The following is a 24,323-nucleotide window of genomic DNA, read 5'->3' as shown; positions in this document are numbered from 1 at the left end:
CTTGTGGACCCTATACCCTCCTGGTGAGTGGTGCAGTTGTTGGGCTCATGCGATGCCCATGGGGGTGTCACCTGGGACATGACAAAACCCTAGCTAGGGTGACCCGCTGGTTTTTCTGGCCCAGCCCAGTTGAGGATATCACACGGATGTATGCCTGTTGCCCCAAATGCCAAAAGACCAAGGAGGTCAGACCTCCAGGGGCCCCCCTTCAGCCCAAGGCCATTGTAGACGTTCTATTTTCTTGGATAGTGATGGACATGGTATGACCTCTCCCAAAAAGTAGCATGGGTAATCAATATGTTCTTGTATTCATTGACTATGCAACATGGTACCCAGAGGCATTATCACTCCAAGCCATGATGCCCCCCTCCTCCTCCCCCAGATAGCCAAAGAACTAATAAATTGGATATCTGGCATGGGAATTCCCAAAGAGATCCTAACAGACCAGGGCCAGAACTTCATGCTGGGGGTGCTAAAGGCAGTATGTGGGACCTTGGGGATTATACATCTGAAAACCTCTGTTTACCATCCACAAACTAATGGCCTAGTTGAAAGGCTGAATGTTACAGTGAAGAGGATGTTACACCATAACACACAGAAAGATCTACACAATGGGGTCTCCTTCTTCCATTGCTGATTTTTGCAATCAGAGATACTCCCCAGGACTCTCTAAAATACTCACCCTTTGAGTTAGTGTTGGGACATACCCCTTGGAATCTATGCCAAGCCCTGAGCGAAGAGTGAGCACTACCCTGTGAGAATGTACGGACAGGTGAGGCATATCATCAGGAGTTCCGGAATTGTTTACACCTGGCTCAAAAAATTGCCAGTAATAACCTCAGGGAATCACAACATTGGCAAAAGGAAAGGTATGATACCCAATCTAAGTTACGGGAGTTTAGAGAAGGGCAGAGAGTCCTTACCCTTTCAAAATCATTCGACGGGTGGGCCCTGTGGATTATGATTTCCACAGGCCAGGATGCCAATGAGAAAAGCAAATATACCACATAAATTTGCTTAGAGAATGGCAAGAGCCTGAGGGCTGGTTGAACCTCTCTGATGGGGAAGCCGAGGAGTTGGGTCCTCAGGGCTGTCCCAAAGGGGAAAAAACATTGGTAGAAGAACAGGTGCAAATGAAAGAGGGATTAACCCTACTTCAGGAAAGGCAGATGTTAACCCTAGTGCAGGCCTACTTGGACGTGTTCCAGGATGAACCAGGATGGGTCCGAGATGTCAAATATTAAATATGCACTCCCAGAGGGATGGTAGTTGAGGAACAGTGGTGGCCTGTGCCACACCACCTGCACAAAGAGGTATGCAAGGAACTCAGTAGAATGCTAAAACAGGGGGTTGTCTGATCCTCAAGGAGCTTCTGGAGGAGCTCGTTGGTCTCCATAGCCAAGCCAGATGGCTCTCTCCGTCTGTGCACAGATTATAGGAGCCTGAATGAGATAGCTGTCTTTGATGCTTTCCTGAGTTTGGTAGAATGCATTGAAGAGTCCCATTTTATTTCCATGCTATCAAAGAGCAACTGGAAAATCCCAGTAGCTCACCAGGACCAGGCTAATATGGCATTTGAGACGCTGGGGGGCCTTTATGAATTTATGAGGCTGTTCTTCAGGCTGCATGGAGCAGCGGCCGCATTTCAATGACTGATGGACCACATACTAGCTCCACATATACAATATGCAGCAGCGAACATCAACAATATCGTCATTTTCACAAAAACTTGGCCACAACACCTGTGTGCACTATGGGCTATATTGATGGGTCTAAGGAAAATGGCAATAACAGCTAATCCAAAGAAATGAGTGCTGGGAAAAAGGGAAACAAAGTATCTCATGGTTCCAAGGTGGGCAAGGAATCATTAGGCCCTTGGCAGATAAAGTACAAGCTATCTGAGAATGCCAAGCCCTGCACAGTAGCAAACAAATGTGATCCTTTCTTGGTTTAGCCAATTACTACCACCAGTTCATGCCACACTTCTCAGAGTTAGCATCCCCCTTGATGGAAGCACTAAAACAACATATGGGGACTATCACTTAGACGCCAGAGATGACCTTTAACTTGAGAAAATCAAGAACACTTCATGCTGGGATATGTTGATTCATATGCTGGAATTTAATAAACCCTTTGTTTTACAGACAGGCACCTCGGAAACCACCATCAGAGTGGTATTAATGCAAGAGGACAAGGGGATTGAGAAGCCAGTGTTGTATGCTAGCCACAAACTTCACCCAATAGAAACAATTTATACCACTATAGAACGCGAATGTTTAGCCACCCAGTGGGCCATTGAGTATTTCTGATATTATTTGGTAGGCCAGGAGTTCCTACTTGTCATGGATCATGCTCCATTAAAATGGCTCAGCCAAGCTAAAGCTGACAACACCCAGATCTCACATTGGGCACTCACTTTACAGCAGTTTAAATTCCAGATAATTGATAGGCTCAGAAAAGTTAATACTGTGGTTGACTTCTTGTCTAGGTGTGAGAGAAAAGAGAGGACACCAATACAAAACATTACCCAGTAGAGAAGAGCTCAGTCACAGGTATACATCAGAAATCTGTGGTACAAGTGCCCCAAGGCAGTTTAAAAGGGGGGATGTGTTGCAGGGAGACAGGTCTGGGGGGTTGGAATCCCCTATGCCAGGGATGGAAGGGCGATAAAAGAATGCCAGAGGTCCTAGCAAGTGGCCTGGGAGGGCCAAAACTGGAAGGAACTTGCCTGCCACAGGTACAGCAGCCAGAGGCATGGAGTGGCAGCCAAGCACCACCTGCATGGCTTTTGAGTATGCTGTCAGTGTAGCTGGGAGGGCACACATGCTTGACATCACCCAGCACCAGAGACCAACTACAAGAGCTGGCGCAGGACGGTGAGAAGGTGGGCAGCAGCATGGCAGCTGCAGGATCCTGGACAGCATGTTCAGGTGTGTAAAACCCCACCTGCATGAAGGGGATGCCCAGAGGGATGCTGCCCCCATTGTGAGGACAACGCTGCCCCAGAGGAGGATGAGCTGAGGATCCGAGGACCCAACAAAGCCCAGGGATGTGTGAGTGGGAAGATAAGTGCAGTTTCCCAGTTTTCTGTTTTGCTTTCATTTCTGTTTGGTTCCTCATTCTCAGAGGCACATGCTTTGCAAGCCTAAAGCTGCCAGGGCAAGGAGGCTAGGAACTCCAGGAGAACCCAGAGGGGAAACTCAGATTTATAGTAGGTCCAATTGTTGGTCCTATCAGGGTGTGCAGCCCTGAGGGATGACCTGTGATCTCAGGACTGACGTGGCCCTTACATAAGATTTAAGTTTGTGCTTAGTTTCAGTTATGGAACATGGTCAAGAAGTAACCCTCTCCGCATTATGAGAGCCCAGTAGCTGCACAATCAGCCAACCAGCCCCATCCTGGGAAGGTGGTTGACCCAGTCGGAGTCACGGGGCAGGCCTATGGGGATACAAGCCTAGGCCATCAGGCACACTGCTAGACATCCACAGTTTGTGTATGGATGGGGTGTATGAGAGGAGGAGCCCCAAGAAACATCCATACAGAGCATGCCTAAGGAAGTAGATAACATACAAAAAACCTCCCTCGATTCCTCTTAAGACCAAGGCATGGCAGATGAGCGATGGGAAGCTTGCTTAGGAAGACATGTCCAACAGACCGTGGTGCCAAAAGGCGCAAGTGCCCAAGTTTGGGTCACTAGACCCTGAGTCACTCAGGAGCAGTTGTTCAGGCTTCGATGGGCACAGAGGAAAAGAGAGGTGGTGCTGAAAGGTGGGGGCTAGTCTTTCCTTTGTAGACTTTAAAAAAGCCCCAGCTGCTGCTTCCACAGCGTGATCCAAAACAGCTATATGGGCATACCACTGCACCCCCTCTGGATTTGCCCCTGCTTGATCACAAAGGATTTTTCTCAATTTTCCCAGCCCCTTGAATAGCCTTGGGAATTTTAGGACTGAGTTTATTTTTGTATTTTGAGGCTTGATCTCATTCAGCCTCAGTACTAGGATCTGTTCTTTACCTGCTTTCCAGTTTAGCAGTGGTTGCTTGAGGTTTCTGTTATACAGATGTTGCCCCAAGGAGATGCTATCTTATGCTGCAGCTACTCAGACAAGATCCTCACAATCCTCAGGGTCCTCAGGTACAGACAGTTTAATATCAGTACAAGAGATAAGCCAGGGCAGACCTGTACAGCTTCTCAGGAACGTCTGTGACATCAATCTTTATATCAGTGGTCCCAGAGCCATTCCTAGGGGAGGGCGAATTGGGGTGGCCGTCCTGGGCCTCACACTTTGGGGGGCTCTGCAGAGCTGAGCGGAGTGGCCGAGGCCCCTCCTGAGGCCCGCCTGGTGCTGTGACTCCACACCACTGCCGGCTTCACATCCAGCTGCTTGCCCTCCTCCTGCTGCCCCCCCTCCCCACACACACACACACACCTTTGCTGTCACTGCTGCCACCAGCTTCTTCACATCCAGGACCCTCATAGGCTGATTTGCCCTGGGCTCTGCACCCTGCTAGAATCATTTCTACATGCTCCTCACCCCTTTCAGACTCAAGGCATGCCTCAGAAAATGCCAGCTCTTCGTTTTCATTCATTTTTTTACTATGGACAAACAGATGACTGAGGAGGCCTCTTCAGTCATCTACTGACTTACTGACAACTTTCCTATTTACTGGAAGATTGTCATCCTCATACTGAAGCATTGCCATCAAAGACAATGATACAAAAATATTAGAGTAATTTTTCTGTTGCAAAGAACTCAAAAAGACCACAGCAAGACAGAATAATTTTAACACAATAGATTCATATTTGAAATCTCTGGGTTTATCTTGTGAATTGTTTGTACACCTAGCAGTACTAACATTATGTGGCAACCTGCAGCACCCTGGAAAGGATCTCAAGATGCCTCAAGGTGACAGTAACCCTGGCTGAGAATCACTGCTCTATATCAGTCCTGAAGCAGATGGTAGTGTCTCTTAGGGCCTTGTTACACAGTAAGTTTAGGTGGCTTCTGGAGCTCTGGATTAGCTGCACATTAATACATTTAAGTGATTTAAAGCATTTGTTATCCATCTTAAAGTTACACTTCTCCTGGGCAGAACTGTATCTAATCTGCCTAATTTTGCTCCTGATCCATTAAGGTGTGCCCACTCTTTAAACAGTTTTACCCAATTTGCAGTCCTTCAGCATCCCAGGATGTAGTGGCCCCTCCTGAGTCAGGGCAAGTAGGGACCTCAAGGTGCAGCAGACCATGCACAGTGCCTTGCCCCGCAGGGCCATCGGGCAAATCAAGCACTGAAGCCCCAGAGCACCCAGCTGCCATGGTGCCTCCCACTGTCACCCACACCAGAGGCCCAAGGGGCCCGATCCTTTTTTTGTCCAGAACCCCCCCCTACCCCCACCCCCCGCCTTGCCACCCTGCCTGGAATGCAGACTGGCCAGAGCCCCAAAAAGAATCAGGCCCCTTAGAGCTCAGGCATTGCCTGTCTGGCTTGGCCAGCAGCCCAGGAAACAGCGGTATGAGGGGGTGAGTTCTAGAGAAAAAAAGGATTGAGCCCCTCAGTGCTCAGGCGGTAGCACAGAGGGGTAAGCTCAAAAAAAAAAAAAAAAAAAAGGATCATGCCTTCATTGCTTAAGTAGTGAGTCAGTCCAGGCAGTGGCAGGAGGCACCATGGCTGCTGGGCACTGAGGCAAGGCTGTCTGAGAACTGCCTCCCTCGCCAGATTCTCTTTTCCCAGCTCTTTGTTGGCCAACACTCACAGGCCAGCCAAAGGAAATGGTACAAAGACACACTCAAGGTTGCCCTCAAGGATGGAGGCATTGACACCAACAGCTTGGAGGAGCAAGCTGCTGACCATTCAATGTGGTGCCCCCTAGTCCACCAAGGCACGCATCACTTTGAGGCCCAATGACTCGATACTGAGGCAGAACAGCAGTGGTGGAGAAGGAGAAGGAGACCAACCCCGGGCTGTGAATCCCACTCCCCCATGCAACAACATGCTCCCATTGCCAAGGAACGTGTGTATTCAGAATCAAGCTCCTCAGTCACCTGAGGCCTCATCAATGAACATTATCTTCAACTCCAAGGGACAGCCGACGACTGCAACAACAGGGAAGCAGTTGTTTAATACCAGCATATGCTCAGCAGGTCCTAGGAAAAGGACTGTGCCCCATATTACAAAGGAAGGCAAACCCCACACAGTTCATGTCAATCTGACCTAAGTGAAAAATCTCCTCCTGACGCCAAATTTGGTAATCGGAAACCCTAGGTGGAGACCCTCCAGCCAGGAGCCAGATAGACAGGAGTTCCCATATCTGCAGCCCTGGCTCACACCCAGCTTCTTCTGAAGTTGTGCAGAGCTCAGTTTGTTCTCAGGGCTTCCACTATAATCCCAACCCAGCTACCATGTAATGTTTGCCCCTCTAGAGAACAGCCTTTTCCCAGGTCAAGTGGCACAAGAGCAACTTCCAGTAGAAAGAGCACAGTTTTATTCCAGTTCCATCCAGCACAACCCCTCATCCCCAGCTCCAGCCCCATTCCAGGCTTGCCAGACAATCCTCAGCATCCTGACAAGAGCACACAAGTGACTCTTAGCTGGAACATGGGTGCATAGATTACTATGCAGTTCTTTCAACTCCTTTATATATTAAAGGAAGGGGGCCCCCTATCTACCTCCACCTGATCTAGGCACCAGGGAAATTATACAGAAGGTTATTCCAGGTTGGTGTTTCCAGTGTCATTTCTTCCCCTGTTTAGACTGTGAACTTGTCAATGCCAGAGCCATGTGCTTCTCTGTCTTTGTGCCATGCCTGCTGCATCAGGCTGTGACTGGGGCTGTGGGATGCACTGAGTCTATCCGGAAATGTAATGAGCTGGACTAAACCCAAGAGGCTGCAGGTGTCTTGTCTGCTCAGAGAATGCTGCCTTGCCTCTCTCCTGATCCAAAGAGAACTAGTCAAAGTGTGGCAGGAGCAGGACACTGGGTTGAAGTGGCCTGAAATAGAATACTTTGCTTTGCTCCTCCACCACTGCTCTGTTACTTTTGTTAGAAACTCTTCCTGGTTATACTTAGTCTGTTCTTAGGAACAATAGTCTCAAGTTGCAGCAAGGGGAGTTTCAGTTGGATATTAGGAAAAAACTTTCTCATTAGAAGGGTGGTGAAGCACTGGAAAAGGTTACCTAGAGAGTTGGTGGAACCTCCATCTTTGGAGGTTTTTAAGACCTGGCTTGACAAAGCTCTTGCTGGAATCGGCTAGTTGGTGGTGGTCCTGTTTGAGCAGGGGGGTGGATGAGATGACCTCCTGAGATCCCTTCCAACCCTAATTTTCTATGATTCTATGTTAGTGTCCCAGTCCTGCATTGTTCCTCATCACTGAAGAGAGAGGAGCTGAGAATGCTGAAGTATTGCTTGGAAGCAAAAGAGCGGCAACTGGTTGGGCAGGGGAGACCCTCGGCACTCTTTTCTTTCTGAAAGGGACAAGGAATTGGAATCAGGGGTGGCAGACTCCTGTCTGCTCCCATTTCCTCTAACAGATGTTTCCCTTTTTCTGCATTTCATATTAGCACTTCCTGAGTAGACATAGCTCTATTTGCTGCCACAACTGCCCTGGTGCATTATAACAAGATGACAATCAATTAACTGCTCACTCTATTGCAATAAAGAAGTCGCCCAACCTTATATAACTCTTTTTAATTGTTTTCTTACATTATAACATTTTGCTAAACTTATTCTGCCATAAGTTATATCATTTAATTTCTCAAAGTGCTAATAATTTAATTGCTTCCTTCCGCAGACAAAGTACCTGGGCTATCTTCTCCCATTCAGAAGATTATGAAAAGGCACTGGCATGAATACTTAAAAGGGACATTTTGATGGCAAGACTTGATGGAAAATAGCTTTCTCCAAGGTCTCTGCATCAGGTCTGAGATACAGCTGCAGAGGTGAAATGAACGTATCCACAGGTTCTTCCTTGTGATCCAGGCTTTATGTTAATTGTAGTCATTCTCCCAGTTACAGGAGAGCAAAGGGTGTCTCACCAGTAGAATTCTGTACCCTGTTGGAAAGCTCCTGTCTTCTTATTGCTCCTGGACCAGACCCTGAAAGCAAAAAATTGAATTTGTCTTCAAGTTGTCAATTTGCTTGTTCAACATTTATCACATATTGCCTTGGGAATTACAAGGAATCATACGAGCACGGGGAAAAAGGGGAATTTACTAGTAGTAGAATCCATTGGGTACTTCACATGTTATTAATAATCTGTGCCTGCCATCTAGGCTTCCTCAGTCCTCTGCCAATTATATTCACCGTGTTCACAAGTTTCTCAGAGCACAGACATCTCCTTGTTCCAGATCCTCTTTGGCTGAACTGCAATGGTGATGCAACTATCAACCACCTTTCTAGGAACTAAGAAAAGATTGTTTCTGCTATCAAGTCTAGCTAAAATTAAAGGCCACATCTGCAAAATTAAAGGCCAGGAGCAATGTCTAATTCAGTCAGCTCCCTGATGGTGTACCTTATCTCTGGAGGAAGCCCAGCAGCTGATTAACAATTGCATTCTTAAAATGAAATGAAGCATTAAGTGGTGGAAGGCAATTGGGTTTCTAGAAATTCCACAGCCTTATCACATTGTCCTGCTACACACCTCTAAAAGTCATCAGGCTTGTGCTCACTGGTACTTGTTTAATAGACCCCTAGCACTATGTTTGCAAGAAGCAGTGTTAATGATTCAGGGGGTACCACTCTGTTCTTAAAGCTGGTACTAAGCTAAAGTTCCACCAGGTGGAGAAGACTTACAATGACACAAGACACAGGTTGTTCCAGTGGTGACACGTAGGGGGTGCACGTGCACCCCTGAGAGTGCTGGTGCCATGCCCCCCGCTTAGGCAACAGGCAGGGGGGCAGGCAGAAGCACCAGTGCCCCCCTGCAAGCACCGACCAGGGAGTGGGAGCACTAGATACAGCCCCACAGCCACTTCTGGGAGCACTGCAGCCACTTACAGGAGTGCTGCAGCCGCTTCCTGGTCAGTGCAATTGGCCACAGGGGATACTACCCCACCCCCGGGTTGCTGACTGGTCACTGGGGCACATGGCCCCCCTAAGGTGGCACCAGTTGCCCATGGCTTGTTCCATGTGATGTAGTATTATGGGTCTTAATCCTATGCACACCTTTTTTAAGAGTAGGACTGTGAACTCCACTAACCTAATCAATTTACTGTTCTGCCCTCCTAAATTCTCCACTGCAAGTTAAAATGGCACAGGGCTTTTTGTCATTTTTTTTTTTGTGCATTGTGCTTCTATTTGTTACTAACCAGTTCCACACCAGGCCTGGTGTGCCTGGTACAGTTTAAGCTTGCAAATGCTTAGTGTCCAGCAAGATTAAAAAATCCTAGAGAAAACAGAGGGTGTTTTGTGACCATAATAATAATAATGATCTACCTTTTTTATAGTGTGCACAGATGAAAAATGATGGGTCAGAAGCATGACATGATAAATCAGTGATTCTCAACCCTTTTATATTCAAAGCACCCCACATTAAACTTAAGACACCCCTTGGAAAATGCCAACTCTTACTTGTCACTCCTTTGTTACTACAGAAAAATAATAAAGCAATTTTTCTGTTGCAAAGAATTCAGAAAGACCACAACAGGTCAATATGTATTTAACACTATGGATGCTTATTTGAAATCTCTGGTTTTATCCTGTAAATCATGTTTGCACACCTAACATCATTAAAACTATGTGGCGCCCCATGGCAGCCTTGAAAGGTTTTCAAGGCAGCCCAGGGTGTTGCTGGATTGAGAATCAGTGGACAAATATAAGTGATGGGTGTGGTACAACCCTAGATCATACTTCTTAGGAGTGTTATCAGTCCTGTGTTATAATGAATGTTGCCAAGCCTACTAGATTAAGGGATATAAATAGTGAAGTTCTATTGCTGAATGAAATCATCAAGAATTTCTCTGACACCTGGATGCTAATAGTGAAGTGATAGATGTATTAGAAATGCAAGAGATTGGGTAGATGGCTACATAAAATGATGGGAGACAGATTGTAAATTCACACATCCTCATCTTTCAGCATGAGAATCTACAGAACAGTAAGAAGCTGAGCTCCGTTCTCTATTGCTGCTGTTTTAGATCAGAGCAGGACAGGACATGCTCAGCAGGATTCTTGCCCAAGTCATTATCTGTCAGATTACAGGAAGAGCACCCATCTACCCATAGGGCAGTCACCTTCTTCCAAAAGCTCACCAGCAGGGTGCACGGGGGAGTTGCCACAGTCAGAGCAAAGCAGCAGCAGGGGAGTGATGAAGAGGTATCAGAGTGCAACAAAGGTAAAAACTTACACAAGGGCTATCAGCAGGTTGGGAATCCCCAGCCTTGAACATCACAACAGAGAGAACTATTATGTGAGCTACAGGAACAACTGGACCGACCTGCAAAAGAAATAAAAGGCCTTCTCTGGGACAACGGGCCAATACTTTACACAAGCATTCATTACAGAGATAATACCTATTGTGTCCTGTTCTCTCAGGTTCTCACTGCCACGTATTTGCATTTTCACAGACCTGCATTTTGCATACAGGAAACCTTCACTATTCACGGGTTTGGCATTCGGGGTTTCAAATATTCGCAAATGCCAAACCTGCTTCTTAAATACATTTAAAGGAGCTCCTTGGGAGCTCTGTGCCTGCCGCTGCCGGGCTCCTGCTGCTGCCACCAGAGCAGCTGTGCCCCCCATCCTCCCCAGCCGCCGGGAACACTGAGGTCATGAATGCAGACGGTGTTCATGAACACGGTGCCTTATTTGCAAAAACATATCCCCCGCGAATGCCGAGGGTCGCCTGTATTGGCTTCTATTCTACCCAAGACAGCACACAAACACCAGTTGACTTTCCTTATGCCTGAAGAAGGGTGTTTGTGCCTGAAAGCTTGCAAACAACAATTTTTCCAACTATTTATTGGTCTAATAAAAGATACCACATCTACCCAAAGAACCTTGTCTGACCGTGATAGGATGTCCCAAAGGCCCTGCTTTTCTGGGGGTAACCCACTGGGGTAATCCTTGTCAACCCTTTGAAGACCAGCTGTCTCTTCTATATCTTCTTCTAGTGTCAGTGCTAGCTTGCTATGTCCAGCCACCTTCTTCTTCTTACAGAATAAGAGAAGAGGCAGTTGTGGCTGGGAGAGGGAAGTCAGAGTCCTTAGAAAGTATGTTCCTACTTTCTGATCCCCTGTCCTGAATGCTGCCACGTGCACAGTTGCACCCCATACTGCCATATGGAAAAGTGTTTCCAGTATCAGGACTTCTGTGTTTTTTCAGGTATCACATCACCTTGCTAGACAATGGTGGCTAATAGCAATAAGTAGACTTAACACCTTATCCAGGATATTCCTGTTCAAGGAACAACAGGGCATTGAAGAGTGTCTGAGCTGGTTTCACTCCAGATGTTAAGAAACCTGAGCTCTTCATCCAGCTGTTTCTTTATTATTATTCTTATAAAACTGAAGGTCTGTTCATGTCTCCCTCCTGCATAATAGGGTTTTTTCCGCTAGACTTTTGTTCGCCACATCCTAAGACATTTGTCATTTGTTCCTGTAAGTGTCAGGAACCATGACTAGGAAATCAGCATTGTACTAACCATATGTAATGCAAACTGCAGGACAAGCAGCTGAGAACCGGAGCTGGCTTTTCTCATACCGTTGTGCTCTATAAAAATAATTGAAGGGGTGAGGAATTACACAGAACCTGGTTGTTACTTAAGAAGAAACAAGCCACCAACCAGGGGAAGAAACCTCTGATTCAAGTGACAGAGGTCAGACTGATTGGAGTAAAATCTGTGGCTAGTGGTGATAGAGCAAGATCCAGTGCCTTCTGGTTTATATTTCCCTGAAATACTTTAATGTAGGCAAAATCCCTGCTTGGGTTACAATAAAGATCACAACTGTGGGAGAAAGTAATGGGAATAATTAATCATCCTGGGTGTTATTTTGTAAGCTTGGAAGGATGGACACCAGAACAACTTTCCCTAGCTCAATGGTTTAGGCCTTTGAAAATGACTGGACAAATCTCTAGAACATGTGCAAGAGGGGCCAGCCAAGCTTCAGCAAAAAGTCAAGTCTTCTCATCCATCACTTCTGTGGCTCTTTCGCATAGCCTGAATATTTCCTATGTTGGCACCAGCTCCTTTTTCAGAGAGGACACAAGTCCTCTGTATCCCCATCTTGTATGATGCACAATCCCTCAGTCTGAGCATTAACCACCCTATTTTTTTTCCTATTATGCACATAAGGAAGTCAAAGTAATAGACAAATGGTTGGAGAAATTAGAGTACATGGAGGTAGACAGAGGGACAGACAGCTAGCTAGCTAGCTTTAGGGAATGCTTCTTCTGCAAAGATATTGTTTTCATCAAGAGGTAAATCAGAGAATTGACCTTGCTAATGATAAGTAGTCTCTGTTTCACCTTGAGACACTTAATTCACCAATGAGGTCAGCTGTACCATGATAATTACCGCTTCATTCTATTACTGCATCGCTTGTATCGTTGCTTAATGGATTTCTGTGCTCTTAAAGCTATGTGCTACCTGCTTTTTATTCCCCGCCTAGGAGCTTATAATATGAGTGAACATCTCAAATAATAGGGCTAAATTGCCCAGCCCATTGAAGAAAAGACAATTCTTCAGTTTTATTCTTTTTTGACACTCTTGCTTCCTTCTTCACTAATTACTGCCTGGATAGAGGTATCAGGACCTAGAAGTAGTCTGGTGAATCCTGCAAAGCAGATCCTGTATGTTTTCCAAAGACCATGAGGAACAAGGGGAAGAATTCAATGAATTTGTTTCCCACTATTGCCAGTCCCAAGCACTCAAGCACCATGAGGATTTTTTTAAAGGCTAAAACTAAAGGGGGGAAGTTCTGTTTATGTTCTCTTCATTTGCTTTCTGGTGGTGTAACCCTGATCATGTTTTCCAGTGTTTTTGATTGTGGAAACTTGCTTTGAAAAGGAGATGAAAGATGAGAGTCTCACATAATCACATGACTCCAGGAGATGAAATTTTCAGAAAAATACTTGAGCTATTACAAGACTTGCAACTTGATCAGAAAAGTTGACAACACTATTCTCAGGAATTTTTCTAATATCGCTTATCAGCTTGCCCCTCTTCCTATGCAAATCTCAGTTAAAATCTTCTTAACTGACTTGTATGGCACTTAACAAAGGTTTCAAATACTTTGGAAAACTGCAAAGTTTGAGCCAGACCATGCTCCTGTTGAATCCACAGCAGATTCTCACTGAATTCCTCAGCGGAAAGATTGGGTTCTATGTTATACAGTAACTTTGCAGGACCAAAAGATCATGCATCTCCTAGTGCGTATATATACATGTGTATGTACATGTGCATGAAACAGACACAAGCATGTAAATACACATGCATATGCATAAGCACATACAAATGCACACATGTACATGTATGTCTACTCCAACAACAGATGTCCAATCCAAACTGAAACCATTGGACACTACTGCAATCCAAATAAAATAATGATACTAGTGGCAGTATTACCAACAGATTTTAATGTCACTATGAAAAATGGCATCACCATATACTAGCTGAGAAGGGTGATTCCACCGTGTCTTACATCCAACCATATTCTGTATCACTCAGGAATACACACACACACTGCGCACATCTACAGATGGCCGTACGGTACCTTTGTTATGGCGCCATCATGTAGTACTTCCTTTTGCAATAGCCCATACTGCGCCATGCCAGCTGCAAATGGTTATTTTTGGCTGCTACATCACCATAGCAATGCACTGTAATGAGGAAGTGTGTTGCTACAAAAGCATAGTGGCAGCATCACAGTTTTTGCCAGTGGATGCTACAGCACTGTAACACATCGCTGTGGTGCCATAGCAACTTGTGTACACGCCCCCTCTAATGTCATTGAATCACAGAATCATAGAAAATTAGGGCTGGAAGGGACCTCAGGAGGTCATCTAGTCCAACGCCTGCTCAAAGCAAGACCAGCCCCAACTAGACTTTGTCTACCCAAGTCTTAAAAACCTCCAAAGATAGTGATTCCACCACCTCTCTGGGTAACCTCCACCAGTGCTTTACTACCCCACTATTGAGAGAGTTTTTTCCTAATATGCAACCTAAACTGCCTAGGGCAGGCAAGCAGCAAATCGTGGCTCTTCCCCAACTCTGGGCCATGCTGTCACCACCATAGTATCCCTGCTGCAGCCCTGGAGCAGCTCCTTACCCAGCTGTGCACCCCCCCCCCCACCCCAGCACTTCTCCATAGAAACCCTGGCCCCACCCTGTCATGGCCCCACCCCTCCTGGGGTCTCCATGGAAACGGGCAGGGGCTGCTGGGAAATGGAGTCCAGCCGCTGGCCGGATCTGCCATTTTGCCCACGCCTAGTCTAGCTCCATCTTCTTTGGAACCACCCTTCAGGCAGTTGGAGGTTGCTATCAAATCCCCCCTCAGTCTTTTCTTCTGCAGACTAAATAAGCCCAGCTTCTTCAGCTTCTCCTCATAAGTCATGTGCCCCAGCTCTTGAACCATTTTCAGTGCCCTCTGTTGGACTCTCTCCAATCTGTCCACACCACTCTGTAGTAGTGGGGGCCCCAAAATTGGACATAGGGCTCCAGATATTGCCTCACTAGTGCCAAATAGAGGGGAATAATCACTTCTCTGAATCTGCTGGCAACTCCCCTACTAATGCAGCCCAGTATGCTATTAGACTTTTTTGAAACAAGGGCACACTATGGGCTCATATCCATCTTATTGTCCACTGTAATTCCCAGGTTCTTTTCTGCAGAGCTGCTACTTAGCCAGTCAGCCCCCCAGGCTGTACCAATGTATGGGATTGTTCCTTCCTCAGTGTGCAACTTTGCATTTGTCTTATTGAAACTTGGGAGATTTCTTTTGGTCTGATCCTCCAATTTGTTGAGATCACTCTGAATCTTAGATCTAGCCTCCAGTGTCTCTACTACTCCCCCCGAGCTTGGTGCCATCTGTGAATAAATATAAATAAATAAATATATAAGTACTAATTACTATATAATTAAATATGGTTATAAATAAATATGTCATTCATAAACTTGTTTGCACTTGCTGTATCTCACACCAGAGAAATTTGCAAAAGGGAGCTATAGCTTTGAAGCAAAACCTGCCTGTTCACTGCATAATTGATTCTGGATCATGAGCTCTATATATCTGCAATCTAAAAGGAGCTGGATCTGTCTCACCCTTTTCATCATTAGCAGCATAAGTCTGGACCAAGTTCTCTGAGAAGTCCAGTGCAGATATTCAAGAAGCTGCCAGCCCAGGCCCACATACTCCTTTGGCAATATACCACCCTTTGCCATTCCCTGACCTCTTCTGTTTCCTTGGCTTTCTGATAGCCATTTCCAGAAAGTCCTAATATCTGCTCTCCAATGTGCCACAAGATGGCAGTCTCTGAAAGCATTAGGATGTGATCACTATAGCTGGACATGCTTATTTGGCCATCTATTCTGTGTTCAAAAGGGTTAAAGGTCTGATAACATAGGGTCCACATTTTATTAGGATAGATGGGAACCTGACACTGCTCAGCACTGTTATGTACAGTACAGCCACTTTACCCTAGCAGACTTTACAAATTGCAGCATGCACATATCAGAGCTGCTGCAATGCAGCCAGCACTGGGGAAGACCAGCAGTGCCATAGTATTGTGACCCCAGCTCATTCTCAGAAAGGAGGACTGAAGGAGATGAAAGCAAAAGTTCACTGTCATATCCCTTCCCCTGCATACCCCATCACCAACAGGAATTCCTGTCCTGACTTCCCTCTCTAGCAGAGAGGAGCCCTGTGTGCTGCGTATTCCCTCTCCCATGAACTCCTGAGAGTCAGTGGGTGCATCTACACAAGATGCTTTACATTAGCTACTACCCAGTACTACTCGTGTAGCCACTGACCGGGAGTAAATTTGCTCCTGATCAGCCACACCAGCAGGGGGCCATGGGGGATCTGTGGAGAGGGGGAGTTCTCTGTCCCTGGTCCTCTCAGCTCCTGGCTGACCCTTTGTTGGGTTGGGAAGCCCATGGGCACTGAGCTGGCTGTGGTGTGTCCAGATGTTCACCAAACAGGAGAGCTCTGCTAGCTGCAGCAACAGCTGTCTCCCGGCCCCTACACATCAAGACCACTCCTGTGTAGCTTTCCCAATGTGCACAGGGCCAGGAGACAGCTCCTGCTACAGCCAACAGAGCTCTCCTGGCCCCATGCTCCCACCAGCCCGCAGGCTAGCACCCTGAGGGAGCCTGGAGCTCTCCTGGGCTGCTACAGAGGGGCAGCGCCGGGCAGGAGCAGCCCTGTATCAAGCTGCTTCTATTGGGAGTAGATTTGCTCCCAACAGGGTGAACATGTAGTCATGTTCCTGAGAAAGGCTTGCTGCACAGTATTTTACTGCACAGTAAGCCTATAGCACATCAATAGCACAGGTAGACGTGCCAAGTGCATTGCAGACAGGGCAGGTTAATACTGATGTCAGCACTTCCTGGGCATGTCTACATGTTCATTAATGCACCTCTGCTACTGTGCATTAAGTTTAGTACCTTTAATATGAGGTACTACATAAAGGTGCATTAGCCCATGCTAATGTGCAGTAGCAAAAGCAAATGGGTTTTTTGTGATACTTAATGCACAGTAGACTAAATCTACTGCACATTAGTGCATTAGCATGGTTTTTGCCATGACCCATTAATGCACAGTAGAATAGACTACTGTGCATTATAGAATCTCATGTAGATGCACAGGCTGATCTGTTCTTTTGTCCTCTAAGGTTAACCAAGTGGTAAAACCAGCCTCAGATTTCACTAGCTAGGGTTTAGGAAGCTATGCCCCACTGAGAATCCAGTTTCAAGAGTCTGAAGACTAGTGTGCCTCTTTCTCTTCTGCTCTGCTTTTTACTCCCTTCAGATATTTGTGAGTAATTAAAACCTTTGATCCAGCATTGCCCAACTAGATATTCTTGTTCCATTCATCCTTTAATCATGCCGCTCACCATATTTGATGAATGGATTGACCAAACTAAGCAGAACCCAGGCTCTCTCAACTAGTGCACCTAAGACCAGGTGACCAAGGCAGAAACCCTGCATGCTCAATAAAGCAGGGCATCAGAATGTAGGCAGGGGGCTCCAGCCAGGCAGAGTCCCTTGTCAGCCACTCAACACCCCCCATCCTTGAAAAGCACTGTTGCAAGCGGGAGGGTTAGGTGTTGTTGCCAAGAGCTAGGTTAACTCTTCCCTGGCCCGTGCAGCCACTCCCAAATTAAGAGCTTTGGACCTTTGCTAGCTGTGTAAAACTGCAATGATTGCAGAGCCAGGGGAAGGTTAACCTTGCTGTTGGGTACCAAACCTCCCATTGCAGCAGTTTTCTTCACCCCCCTCCCCTCCCCTGCCCCCAATCCTGGTGTCCCAAGTCCTGATTGTGATCAGGTGTGTCTTCTTCCCAGGGCACAAACTCTACCAGTTAGAGAGCCTCTGCTCTCAGGTCTCAGTTTCTATGAATTAGTCTTCCCACCCTCTGAGCCAAATCTTTTTTGAAGCTCTGTGTAGCATGGGCTTCCACTAAAAGTCCATTTTGGGCCCCTCAAGCTATTCCCCTTACTTAAAAAGTTATATGAACTTTAAAGTCCTTGGCTCCCTCTAATTACAATTTTGACACCTTAAACCCAAGTAAAAGCCATTTTCATGTAAAGCGGGGTATCTCTACCTCAATTCTGGAACTTTTAGATTAGTTTTAGTTAACATTTATTTCACCAGCTGGATGGACCGAGGAGACCATATGTAACAGGCAACAGAATGTAGACCATACAAGCCTTGTCTAAATTTGGCCTTTTTATTGAATGTTTCCCACCACTAGTGACATGGGTGCAATCCCATGAGAAGCATACATGTATGCAGGTTGGTAATTTTTCACTATATTTCAGTCCTGTTCTGAGCAGAACTGGTTAGATCAGTTGTTGAAACATCCATAGTTCCTTGGTAACAGAAAGTCTGGTGTAATATGGCCAAGACATGTAATATGTTTTGGCTGGTCAAGAGGAGCCATGTCTCATAGCTCTCAGCTTGGGTGTTCAGAGTAAAGCTACAGAGGCTCATGCTTATATGCTGGAGATGCCTGGTGTGAATCTTGGCTTGAATGCCCCACCCCCCCATCTTCCAGTATTTGAGTGCATGCACAGGCCTGGCTATCTTTCTCTGAGTACATATACAGGCTGTACAATAATACCTAGCTGGGAAGTCTGGGCTGTTGAAGCAAAATTGTACCTTAGAGGTAAGAAAAACCTGTGCACAAGCAAAACAGGAAGGAGTTTCTAATTAAAGCCTTGGATCATTTTTCTGACTCAGAACTCTCCAAACCAGCCTAGACAGACTCAGGAGTAGGGCACAGATTGGTATCTATCTCCCTAATCAGTTTAGTTAATCCTTTAAAGTGATTTTTCTTTAAGAGGGAAGGCATGTATGGGGAAGTTAACTCAGGTGGCAGAGGGCTTTTCCTGTTCACTTTTGCCTGCCTGCTCTGGCTTGGGATCTGTTAAATTCTGCAAAGCATGACAACCATATATCACAAGTCTGTGGCTGCTTGAAAAAGCAAGTCTGCCCTGTCAGTGTGGGGCATTCATGCCAAGAGAAAGCAGCTAGTGCCAGGCACTTCACTGCTCCACACCTGCATAGTGGAGCATGTGCTGCCATTGTGATCTCAGAGGGTTTTATACCCATTTTTCACTGGTATAAGCAGCACACCTGGTGCAACCGAGCAGAGCTGGGCCCTGGCTTGAGCCTGTGGGCTATAAGTGTTGCCATTTCCCCCACTGGGGAAAAATATAAAATAAAATATGGCAAATTGCAATTTGGAAAAACCCTGGGAAGCGACTTGGAGCTTCCCTAATGACTCTGTGGTAAATAAAAAGCATTCCCTTTTGCTGCAGTCAAAGCTGCATTCCTTTTGGGAAGCCATGAACCTGGAAGCTGCAGCCTACACTTTTTGTCTTTAGTTCTCATCCTCTTAATATTTCCTTATCTATTTTTCTCCTTACTCCAAGCAGTCAGATTTCTTTCTGCAGCTCCTGAAAAAGTCAAGCCCCAGATCTGTTATGAGCTGAGATTTTTCACAAACAAATAGGAGCTGAAATTTGAGTTAATCTTGAAATTCAAACATATGCAATACTCAGAGCTGCAAAATGCTGCCCAGCCTCTAGGTCAGGGGAACTTTGCTACACATAAAGATATGGTTTTCTGCCTCCAGTACTGTTGGTAAGTAAGTCTTCAACATCTACTTACTAATACAAGTGGAGTTCTGCCAAGGAAAAAATTTGCCTTCCCTCTGCAGGATCCAGGAGCTGCTTCCCCTTTTCACAGCAGCCCCATAACTGCACTTCCTTATGAAATGATATACCCTAATGGGAGAAATCTGCTGATGAATATTTAGGATCTCATTCACTTCTTCTTAGCACTGAAATAAATCACAGAATCAAGAAGGGCTAGACTGCAGTAAAATCTGGTGACAGTAAGGAAAGCATCAAGCCCCTAAACTGTTGTGAAATTGTTATTCATTTGAAAAAACTGCTCCTCTCTGTACAGGCTATGCAATGGTGAAGGGGATACAGAGAGCCACTGTCTACTGTGGTCCCACACTCACCCTTTGCTAGAGGCTTTCAAAAGCAGGAATGGACCTGCCTCACCTGCCTTGCATCTGGCAGATGCATTTAATGCAAGGGTGACTGAGCAGAGGGACAAGGCAACATTTGATCCGGAAATGATCCAGAAAAAAACAGAAAAAAGGATGTCCAGAAAACTGTGAGGAACTTTCCAGATTTTCCCACAAGTTTTAAAGTTACTTTTGCAGCAGACACTCCTGCTTTTGTTGTCATTGTTGTCTGAAGGCTCTGGCTGTACTATAAATATAGTATAGTTGTAGGCTGGACAAACCCCCCCCCCCAAAAAAAATATGCTATAACCATGTTATGGAACTATTTTTAGTCTTGTAACCTATCAGAGTTACATATATCCTACTGCTTCTAATAGACTTACTCAGTGTCACAATGCGAGTCTGTAGCAGAGATCTAAGTCGAACGCAGATTTCTAATTCCTGGTCTAATGCTGTCATCATAAGACCATTCCTCCTTTTAGCTTGCAGTGTAGAAAAGATATAGCCCTGTCCCAGAACTGTACTGTGGCCCCTGTCCTGAATGGTGTAGCAGAGATAAATCTGCATATTTTATAGGACTAATTTTGTAGTAACTATAATGCAGCTTGATTCTAGCTATGTCATCAGAGCAAACTGTATTATAATAATCAGGTCCCTGACACAACTGCTTCACTGTTGCAAATAAATTCTTAGAGCTGGCAACCCCAAAATGCTGTAACGTGGACTGTCTACCTGGCACGTATAGTAGCATAAACTAAGATGTGAATTTATACTTATTCGTTAGACTAAAATAGCTCTTGGGGTGAACACTCAATCCAATATGAGCAGTTTTCCTTAGGTTAGCTTGTATTGTTTGGAAAGGGGCTTTCTTTAAACTCAAAAAGCTACAAGTAGTCAAGAATTGAAATGTTTCCCCCAAAGCAAGGGTGGGAGTAGGGAGATTACACCAGTTTAACAATCTTATGGTGACTGGGGAAACTTTCCTGCATAGACAAGGCCTTAGAAGCTGGTCTTTGCAAAGTCCCATGTAGCCACCTAGTCTGTTGAACAGGGTGGAGCAGCAAGTTAAGAACTGGTATAGCCCTGTATGTCAGTCCTGGCTGCAATTTTGCCCTGGAGAACCAATGTGAGGGTTTAAAAAACCCCAAGGGAGCCCTGAACATCATCACATCTTGTTGAGGTGCTATAATTCACACCCATGTTGTGCCTGCTGCTCTTTGGCAAGAGAGCCCTTTGCAAGTCACAATATGGGGGGCCATGAAGGAGATGGGATCAACATGGGGAAGGCTCAGAATGCTTTGCTACTTCTCCAAAGCTGCAATGGCTCAGCTAAGGGGCACAGAAACTGGACCTGAATGGGTGGAGTTCCCAGAGCCAGTCTCCATGGACAGAAGTTAATGTAATATGATAAAGGAAATCCCTGAAATAAAGCACTGGATTACCACTAAATACAAAATTCACTTCACTTAGAGAAAGAATCCTAGAAATAGCAGATCCCTTCTTTTTCCCAGGACACTTCATTTTCTCTATCTCCAGTCACCATTACTATAACCACCTCTCTCCTCTCCCCCACCCCTTGGTCATACTGTTATGGGTTTTGTGTACTATTTGTATTGCTGTAACACCTGGAGGCCCCTATCAGGGGTTAGTGCCCTATTATACTGGGCACTGTGCAGAAGAGACTGTGTCTACCCCAGCAGCTGAAATTCCAAGGCCCTTATTTGTATGGAGAACCACATGGGCGAATGCATACTGTGTGGCCGTCTCTGATTCCTACTGTGGCTGTCAGCATAATGAAAGGCTTTCCTTTCTCCTACAGACTGAGCATGGTCCTATAGTCCCGACAGCCCTTGTGATCCTGGGAATGAGGGACATAAGCTAAAATAACTGAGATGAAATAAGGCTCCTTTGGAAAGACAGATGAGTCTTGTACATTCCAACACACTGCCCACCTGAGCAATCAGAGTTGATGGCCATGGAGGAATGGGAAAGTGCTTTAACCAGTAACACCTGTTGCAGGAGACTTGCTATCATTTTTTACACTGCAGTAGCGTTCTGCACCACTGCAGAAGTGTAACTCAAAATTTTGGCACCTTGGAGGGGGTAGGGAAATGGGGGTGCCAAGCACTTACCTCCTCACACAGGAGCCACTGAAGCCACAGACTCCCTGATGGCTGCCATTCTGCTGTCCCCTCTGAATCCGCGCCTGGGGCTTGTGCCCTGTTCACCCATACCTACTTATGCTACTGCATCATTGTGCTGAACATCATACCATAAATGAAAATCCCTGCTCCAATCAGCTTGCACTGTAATACATGTAACTGGCTTGGGGGAGGGAGAAGGGAGAATGGTTAGTTTCCTGTGTTGGCTTTGATAGAATAATCCAGGAGTGCACCAGCTTTTCTTTTGAAATGATAAATCAGTTGCCACAAGAAAAATAATCCTTGCAGAGGTTACAGGAATGGTGTGAAAGGGAGCGCACTATGATTGATAAAGTAGGATTACTGCAGGTGTTAAAGTAAAAGGTTTGGTTTGCTCAACTTGTCACTTTTAGGTCCTTGAATTCTCTGAAGTTAACATGGTCACCTTTTGGGATGTGTACGCAGCTATCTTCTCCCAAGCTTTCTTTTTCTTCCGAACTGTGTACGTGCATATGAATGAAATAAAATAAAGAGAGCTGGAAGGGCTGCCCATATTTTTTAGAGGTAAATTAAGTAAAAGGACTTTTGCTGAGGCCAAAGGCCTCTCCTTTGCCTTGCAATTCTCTTACTGCCAGCTGGGTGGGAAATTAAAACATTGTAAAGTAAACAAATATTACAGTAGAAAAATTCCATCCAGTTTAGAGTCCAGAACACAAACATAGGTTGAAATCAGATCTAATATATAACAAAGGCTCCATTATCTGTCACCCAGGAAATGTGCCACTGGTAGCTAAGAGTCACGTTATTGTTTTCCTGATGTCTGCACAAGGGAAAGACAAAGCATGGGTATCAGTCAGGTATCAGGCGATAAGAATTATTTTTATGTCAAGACACCAAGGGTAACCTAACTAGGAGGGTCTTTTCATTCAGTCCAACCCTGACTATACGGCATAGATTACAGCCTGAGTTTGTTTTCATGGAATGTATACAATACCTACAAAGTCACTGAAACTATAAAAAACTAGGGAAATCTGTCTTAGCAACCATCTCTACTACCATGTAACCACCTTCCAGTGAGGAATGAGTTAACATCCTAAAGTTCCATCTAAATTAGGTACACAACTGCCAGGATTGAAAGGGTGGGGGCTGATTCAGACTGTTAATTACCCACGTTGGGGAACATATTGTTCAGTCTTGCCTGTGCAGACAGTATAGAGCTATGTTTCAACCATGCTCCCAAACAAAACTACAGCCCTCCAATAAACACTGGAGTTGCAGCTGGAATTGGCACAAGGGTTGAACAAGTGTATAATTGAGTCTTACGGAGAATAACAGGTCTGGGCATCCAGATACTACCATCCAATATACTATATTGATGTGCCAGGTGTTAGTTAAATACAGAGCATGGAAATAAGCAGAGCTTCCATACTTAGAAGTGGGTCTGTCCTTTCTTTTTCTTTCCAGTTCCCCATTTTCCTTTCTGCCGCCTCTTCCAGCATCTCTCTTGGAAGTGATTTCCCCCTGCCTTATGCTACAGCTACTGGGCTCCACATAATGGTATTTATGGTCGAACAGGCTGGAGCAAAACATGTTATATTGTGTCAGAGAACTTTTAAGGAGAACTTTAAGAATTGGAGCCTATATATTTGTATATGCTTGTTCATGCAACCCCCCCCCCAAAAAAACCTGAAAACCTTTATTTGATGGTGAAAGCAGCATCTGAGCACCTGAATACAGCAGACCAACTGATTGGTATTGCTCCACAGTATCGCACAACCACTGGCTGCTCATGAAGGCAGTTATCTCTTGTGAGGGGGAGGATTCAGGGCCCGGATTATTATTATTAGGGTTATTACTATTATTATTACTATTATTATTATTATTATTATTATATCATTATTACTATTATTATTGCTATTATTATTTTATCATTATCACTATTATCATTATTATTACTATTATTGCAATTATTATTATTTTATCATTACTGTTGCTGTTATTATTATTATTATTATACATGTTTTGCCTTGCGTATAAAGCACATGAAACTGGCGTCAGGGGCCAAGGCTTTCACCGGCTGGCACAACCCCGGAAACATGAATGAGGTTTGCAAGTGTCACGGAATCCCGAGTAAAAACCAGTCCTTCCCAGCACGCGGGGTGTGCAAAGCCGCTTTGAGATCACGCCTTCGGGGGTGACAGTCCTGGCCGTGTGTAAATTCCGGTGGGCGGCTCCGACTGCGAGCCGAGGCGCCCTATCACAAGCACTTGCGCGCAGCCCTTCATGAATGAACTTTGGGAGGTTGGTTTTGTGTGGGGTTTTTTTTTATGAATGGGAGCCCTGGCCTTGAATGAATGCCAGAGCGCGGCGCTGTGATTGGCCCGCCCGGCCGAAGTCACGCCCCCTGCTGGCGGGGTGAGGGCCCAGCGGCGCCCTGATTGGCGGGCGTGCCCCAGCCCCTGGCTTCATTCACAAAGTCAATGAAACA

General features: G+C 45.6%; 1 long non-coding RNA gene across 1 annotated transcript; it reads right to left on the bottom strand.

Annotated features, from left to right (window-relative positions):
- Positions 1-7,541: 7,541 nt before the first annotated feature.
- Positions 7,542-24,045, bottom strand: LOC149866746 (uncharacterized). The gene is made up of 3 exons (XR_016441942.1): positions 21,827-24,045; positions 10,340-11,703; positions 7,542-8,090 (listed from the first exon to the last, which is right to left on the bottom strand). It is a non-coding gene; the product is annotated as an uncharacterized LOC149866746 (long non-coding RNA).
- Between the last annotated feature and the right edge of the window lie 278 nt (positions 24,046-24,323).

The sequence above is a fragment of the Crocodylus siamensis genome, chromosome 4 (genome assembly GCF_052110815.1).
Source record: "Crocodylus siamensis isolate JL-2025a chromosome 4, ASM5211081v1, whole genome shotgun sequence".
In the NCBI taxonomy this organism is placed as follows: Eukaryota; Metazoa; Chordata; order Crocodylia; family Crocodylidae; genus Crocodylus; species Crocodylus siamensis.
This window is presented reverse-complemented; position numbering and strand designations above follow the sequence as displayed.